Genomic DNA, 7,500 nt, shown 5'->3' on the forward strand with positions numbered 1-7,500 from the left:
ATTGTTTTACTTCATTCGTATTCATATAAAGTGAGGTTTTAGGTTGGCTTTGCAAACTGAAGAAAAAAAAATGAGAATTCCTTACTATTCAGGTTTTGAGAGTATTTTATAAATACTAAACATTAAGAGTGATTATTTTAATCCATAAAAGGAGGCGTAATAGTTGGTGCTTAATATACCAAAGTAGACGAAATATTAAATTATTTAGGGAGTAATAAGCAAAAGTATTTGTCATGGATCACATGTAACTAAAGAGTACAATCACTAAAAGTATTTCGAACGTATAAAGATGACTTTTATGATTATGATGTAAGTATGGTGATATTTAATCGGATTAACTTTTATTCAGCTGAAAATGTTGAATTGAAAATGTCATTTTATTTTACTCGATATGTAGGGTACTTTTATACATATATTTTACTCAATACCTTGAGTACTATTAAAACTCGTTGTGTGAGTAAATTTCTGTTTTACTCAAAATGTAGAGTACGACTTACTCAATCTATGAGTAGATAATCATTTTACTCAAAATAAAGAGTCAGTATGGATGCATCTCTCTTGAGTACTTTTACCTCTAAATTTGAGTTAATGTTACTCAATGTATGAGTACTCTTACTCATACAACTGAGTGAGTTAACTCACCCTGAGTAAACTTACTCCATCCCGAGAGAATAAATTACTCAACATTTCTGCTACAGGTTACTCAATATAATGAGTTACTATGGATGCAACGATTTACTCACTATTTTGAGTTCAATTTACTCGGCTTTTTTTGCTGTGTACAATGAGAATAACATTGTGACACGTACGTGCTTATGAGCTGTTCCATCAAATCAAGAACCCTGTGTTCATTGCTGGCTTTTACACTGCCAAGCATCTTTTTGGATTCAGGGTAGGACTTAGCCGTTCGTTACAGGGTTCGACATTGGATGTTATTGAGGCATACAGGCATATTAACGTGGTGAAAGATCAGCTGGCAGATATACGCAAGGATGCAAAAACAGTGTTTGCGCATTCAGTGCATGAAAAGATTCAGAAAATGGCTAAGAAAGCAGACGTAAAGATCACCATCCTCCGCACTTGTGGTATACAGACACTTCACTCGTTTCTTCCAAGGCTGTTGTGACTTTGGAGCGAAGAGTCACAAACCATGCATCATTATAACTACAACTTATAATTTTATTCAATATGGAATCCTGATATTTTACTTTCCAGATTGCACCAGATTGCATGTAAGAGTATCCAAACCCCCCTAGAATGTAGCGCCTAAGGCGCTACCGAGGCGCGCTAACGCTCGCTGATTAGTATTCTTGTTCGGCCCCCACTTTCAAAAAAATGCTAGATCCGCCCCTGAACTTCATGATCTAAAGAGAGGGAGTATATTCTAAACACAGCTTCCTTCGAACCACTTTTTTAATAATATCTTCCAGGCCCCAGTTGTTCAAAAGGTGGATAAAGCTATTCACTGGATAAATCACTATCCACTGGATAGCGCAATTGATTTCGGTATTACTTATCCACTGGAGAGTGATTTATCCGGCGGATAGCGCTATCCATCGTTTGAACAACTGGGGCCAGGTGAAGAATGATGATATTCTTATTCAATAGTGACTCGGGAATTCTCGGGAAAAATCCGAGTGCTCCTTTGCAGGAATATATCCAAACTCCGACCTCCCGATTGTCGATTACTAGTTCGAATGTTCTACCACTGAGCTATAGGAGACTCGTGTGAGCTAGGCCATGATTATTTAATGATGTCGATGGTGATTCTGGGATACTCGGAAAGTATCCGAGTGCTCCTCGGCAGGAGTCGAACCTGGGACAGCCTTCCGATGACTAGCTCGGATGCTTTACCACTGAGCTTTAGGAGACTTGTGGGAGCACGGTGCATTCCTAGCTACTGAAATGAATGACTGAGATTGAAGTTGTTAACCCCGATAGATGAAATTAACCGGATGCAAACTTGACAGATTAGCTTCGTTTGTTGCTGGTTATCAAAGTGGAAAATGGGAAAAGTTGTTGAAAAAGAAGATTTTCACTTCAAATAATCCCTTTCCAATCACTTTTCGTCATCTTAGTTAGCAATCATAAATTCCGTCTCCGAAATTTATTTCACAGGATCTAGAGAAAAGAAAGCTTGCAAAGAGCTGAAACTTTTTTTTTTCAGGTTCGAGAAAATTGCCTTTCTTTGTTCAATACAAACTGTCAACTGCTACACTGTTATTTCAAGGAGTAGATTTAACTCCAAAAAGGGAATGAAAAAAAGGTACAAAACCACTCCATTTTTGGAATAAAATTCACTCCGGTAATCCTTACTCCGTTTTTGGAGTAAAATGTACTCCTATATCTTTTACTCTTTTGTTGGGGTAAAAATTTACTCCAGTATTGTTTACCCCTCCTGTGGTGTAAAATTCACTCCAATACAAGAGTAAAGTTTATCCTTCTATTGGAGTGAATTGAACTCTTTAAATGGAGTTCAATTTACCCTTGACAGAGTTAAATTAACTCCAAAACTGGGGTGAGACAAAAAGGTACAAAACCACTCCTTTTCAAGAGTAAAATTTACCCTCTTAAGAGCGACTTGCTGTAAAGGTCATCTATACCAAGAGAAAATGAGGGGACAGAGAGGGAGGCTCCCGGTCCAGCCCTTGGGATATGTCAAGTCCACGAAAGTTATTTTTAGACGAGCGGAAGTCTTCCGAGACGTCCGCATGCAGGCCAACCTCGGTCCGATGTTTGAAAGAAAATAAATATTCATCAGCCTTCCACGTAGGCCGTCATTTTCTCTTTTCACTAAGAACCTGAGAGCGAGGCCAGACTGCATGCGGACGTCTCGGAAGACAGACGTCCGCTAGAACAAAGACTTCCGCTCGTCTAAAAATAACTTTCGTGGACATAACATATCCCGGCCAACGCCCTGAGCCTCCCTCTCTCTCCCCTCATTTTCTCTTGTCTATACCTATGCAAGATAGAAAAAATCAATTTTCTGAAAATTTGTCAGGAAGAAGGTTTTTACTAACTTGTTTCAAAACTGTAACTTTGAGGTTGTTTGGATTTTTATTTTCTTCTCCAGACGGCCTTTAGTATTTTGTCCCTGAAAGAGCAAAACTCGCCTCTAAGTTACACTTTTTTGCGAAGGCTAGCAAGCCAAGATATTGTGCGTAGCTGGGAAAGCTAACCCGTATTATTTAAATATAATGTTTGAGTACTTATTTCGTGTTGTCAGATCCACATGTAATATGAACCTGAATTTTTAACAATTTTTCAAAATTATACGCCAAGGCTATGTCTCATCACTTCCAAAGTTAGGTCAAATTTGTGGACAAAAAGTCAATCTGGTACATGGATTTACCTCTCAAAACTATTTTTCTGGATAAAAGTATCACTTCATCTTACTTTTTATCGCAAATCTAGCTTGGGTAAATAAAACGCAAAAATTTGACAGCGTCTTGTAATCAGACACTTGAGCTAATCGCTTGACATCTTGAACTTTCACGCCGCGATTATCATCTCGAAAATCGACCCTGAAGTGTTCGCCTGTGGGTCGTTCTCCGGTAAAAACAGTTGTTTTCAGCCTCCAGATATCTGTTGCTGTAATTTAAAGACAGTTTCTAGCCGCAAACGAGTCTATTTAGAAAAGGGGTGTTTTCAATAGTTAATTAAACATTTGGCGGTTGGCGAGCACAGACCATGCAGCACGCAACAAAATGTCAGTTTATAAATCGTTTTCAAGAAAAATCTTTAGAGACTATATTAGAATAAATAGATGAATAAATACTCGGAGTTATTCTTACCTCAATTTCGCCTTTCTGCTGACTCTTTGAGCTACTTTGCGTCTCGTGAGTGAAGCACTCAGAACTGTTGCCAGGTTACATATTAACCAGTTGACACAGGCAACCCAAGCTAATAGTTTGGTCAGTTTCGTTCGGAATTCTAATAATAATAATAATAATAATAATAATAATAATAATAATAATAATAATATTAATACACATGGGTGAGATATTTATTATTTCTGGATGTAACATTAACACATGGTTCTGTCCTACTCAGAGCTCATTGCTATTGCTCCTACACATACTCATTATTAATATTAATTGTAGTAGAACTGGTAATCAAGATTCTAGAATATTTCGATTGCGGACGGAAGTTATCGTACTAAAAAAGTAATTATATGCTTTAATAGTTTCAGTTCCTTTGGTAAATTCTTTTAAATTCCCCCACCCACGCCCCTGTTCGACTGTTTAAGTTCTGCTCTTAAAGTGAAAAATACCTATTAAGGTATTTCTGTCTCATTTCACATGATGAATGTAAAACAATTAAGACAACACGCTCTGTTATTTTACATTTGCAAACATTCTTCCTTGTCTACGCTGTCGAGACTTTTGTGACCGACTTGTTTGTCGTACTAAAAGTGAGTAAATTATGAGCCTTACCTTACTCTCTGAAAAGTAGGTTAATTGGGGTAAAGGGCGAAAATAATTTATGAGCCTGCGTTGCAGGTGTAAACGGGAAGCGAGATGTAGGGGAGGCGAAAACCAACGTCCCGTCCTGAGCTTCCATCGGCGCAATCTCTCCCACTGCCCGGTTTTACAGGTGCTCCCCCAGGCTAGAAACGAGGAGGCCCTTTCTCATTAGATGTCATTCTCTCGGCTCAGCCAGGTTCAGATCGCTTTACTTGCGAATTTTTATTTCGCCCTATACTCCACTAGCTAGTGAGATGTTCCCTGGCTACTGACAGATCGAAACGTTATGCATATGGTATACATATTTCCTATTTTTTCTTACTCATTGCAATCGCAAGCTAAAACAAGTCCACTTAGAGCATCTATGTATTCTGCCTTTCGTTTGTTATTAAAACCTTCCGTTGTTATGTCAAAGTAGTTGCATACAACACGAAGCATAGCAATGCTGAGCTGCTTGAGTCTCTTTTCTTTGTACAAGGCGCAAATGTCTAGGTTGTCATATACAATTGGATGCCGCAATTGAACTTCTTGAAGTAACCTTTCCTTGTACTTGTACATGTTCATTGCCGTGACTTTAACATCTTCACTTCCCACGGCCTGCTCCCGTCTGACCTTGTAGCTCAGTCGGTAGAGAGGCGGAGATCTAACCCGAAGGTCGTGGGTTCAATTCCCACCCTGGTCAGAGTTTTTCTCTGTCCTTGTGTGGGCCCATTTCCATCAGTAGGGCTAACAGCTTCGAGCCATCCATCTTCTTGGCAAATCTCATGTCTCGGGCTACATTAATGGGATCCTGTTTTTGGCCTTTTGCCTGGCCAAGATTAAATTTTGCCTCCAAATATTTCTTCTGGGTATCACTGAATCGATTAAACTTTTTGATAGTCTTCAAGGTCCACCCCTCGGGTAAATTGTTAGCGCTTACTGAGACGTCTTCTTGTTCAAGGGCTGCCGAGACTGCTTCACTCGAGCCTTCGACTAAAAGGGCGTGGTATTTCTTTTTAGCCACGTCCAACAGAGTGCATCTCTCAGGCACCATCTTGCACTGACCAAACAATAGGTGCTTTTCCAAACTGGAATGCCTCTGGTACATTTTGACACATTCTTCATTTGGGCAGGTAAGGAGTTCACTTGAGAACTTATCACTCTCTGCTGCTGGCTGCTCATCGTCCACTTGCACTTTTTTTGACCTTTCTTGTGACACACTAACAAAGTCTCCATGGGAGAATCTTCCCTCGAAGGAACAATTTTGCAAGTAATTTGGAACTGGAAGAAACAGAACCCTAATCATTGTAAAGGTCTGACTGTTGATTTAATAGAGCATTCGTCGCAAAATAGTCCACGCAAAATGATTCATTTGATCATATGACGAAAATGCTTTGCTATTTACTCATTTGACTTCCCAATTGATGCACGTAGCACGTAGAAACCTTTTTTGTGTTCTAATACCTTTTCTGCCTTTTTGTTTTGGCTGTTGCATGCCATGTATGATAATTCCTTTGTAATGGTCATTTGAGTAGTTTTCAAAAGGCCACAAACAGAAGACAGCCATTGTATAGGCAAGTCATACAACCTTAGCGAACCACAGGAAACCCCAAATATGTACCCAAATTCTGAGAAAGGGTTTGAGGTGTGGCTGTTTATTTGATATATGCTAAATACAATCGTTCCTCTTCATATATCTCCACCGTTAATGTGGATTTTGAATAAGGTGATCATGACGTTACATAAGCAGACGTTACAAGGGTATTTTACTCGATAGCCACTTAACTTGAAAATTTCAAGACCCTGGGAAAGAAGTTGTGCTAATTACAGCTTACAAACCCCTGAAAACTATTTTACGACAAACAGCAGCCAAACAGTTCCACTTTCCAGAAATTTGACAGCAATAATAAAATCAGTTGTATAGACTGCATTGCTTATGTGAAACATGAATGCAATACGTACCTTCAATTTAGCTTTGGTTAATTAGTTTGCCTTGTCCCACCTGAAACGCCCTCCAGACGGTAATACCTTGCTAGCTGTACTGGAAGTTGTTCAGGGAACTTACTCTCGCTAACTTAACGTGAGGGAGAACATTCTTTCCTTCAGTGCTTGCGTTAACTAGGACAACCCGTACACCATTTAGACCTCCGTTAGACAACATAGCGTCTCTGAAGTCTTTGGCATTCTGCACATCGTGACCCTCGTTAATGTGACGTCTGACGTGAGCCTTTATTGAGGCAGCTCTCCTGTCGCAAGCTCCTTTTCCGCCTTGTGGGTCGCTGAAGTCGACCCGGCGGACTCTGACACCGGTTTTGGTCTTCATTGCGTTACATGTTGCCAGCAACACTGAGTTGTGATAACACCCAGCATTGTCCTGGGGGAGAAAGGCAGATGTGATCTCTGGGTGCTCGAATTTAAGGGTGCGCAAAGTATGCTCTAAGATGCGTACAACTGCAGATGTATCTTGTAAACAGTTCTCGATGATATGTACGAATGTCTGGCTTTGCAGCCTTCCGTCTACTTTTCGCGCCACAACGCTTAAATGCCACGAAAGCCTCCGTTTTCCGAACCAGTCGGACTGAGATTCGCGATACTTCGCGGGTAAAAATTTCATCGCCCAGTCTTGGGTTATGAGAACCGAAGCGTCGTCAAGCAAATTCAAGCAGTCAATTCTCGCTTGATCTTGCCGAACACTGCGAAGTTGGTGTGCTTTCCAAGACGTAATAGCCTCCTCTGATTGTTTGAACGTGTATAACTGGTCTTCTAATTCCTCTTCTGGCATACGGGCCTCGTTCAACAAATACCACGCACCACGCCAATACTGCAGCGCATGATGCCTCGCCATTTTGAAGCGGTACTCAGTCAAACCAGGTATATAATGCTGCATACGCTTAAAGGATATCAGATCTGCCATTATAGACAGTACTTGCCGCCGCGTTTCCCAACAAGATGCGTGCCGGTAAGTCTCAGCCAGGGCGTTGAGGTATTTCTGCTGTTCAGGTGACTCCTCTGCAATTCCAAATTCTTTCTCCACAGTGCCTGAATTTCTAAGTGC

The 7,500-nt window shown here is 40.3% G+C and overlaps 1 long non-coding RNA gene across 1 annotated transcript in view; it reads left to right on the top strand.

Moving 5' to 3' along the window:
• Window positions 1-552, top strand: part of LOC138032635 (uncharacterized) — a 4,098-nt gene extending 3,546 nt beyond the window's left edge. The window contains exon 2 of the long non-coding RNA XR_011128424.1: window positions 1-552. This exon is cut by the window's left edge and continues 2,332 nt beyond it. This is a non-coding gene — a long non-coding RNA (uncharacterized lncRNA).
• The last annotated feature ends 6,948 nt before the right edge of the window (window positions 553-7,500 follow it).

The sequence above is a fragment of the Montipora capricornis genome, chromosome 14 (assembly GCF_036669925.1).
Source record: "Montipora capricornis isolate CH-2021 chromosome 14, ASM3666992v2, whole genome shotgun sequence".
NCBI classification, from domain to species: Eukaryota; Metazoa; Cnidaria; class Anthozoa; order Scleractinia; family Acroporidae; genus Montipora; species Montipora capricornis.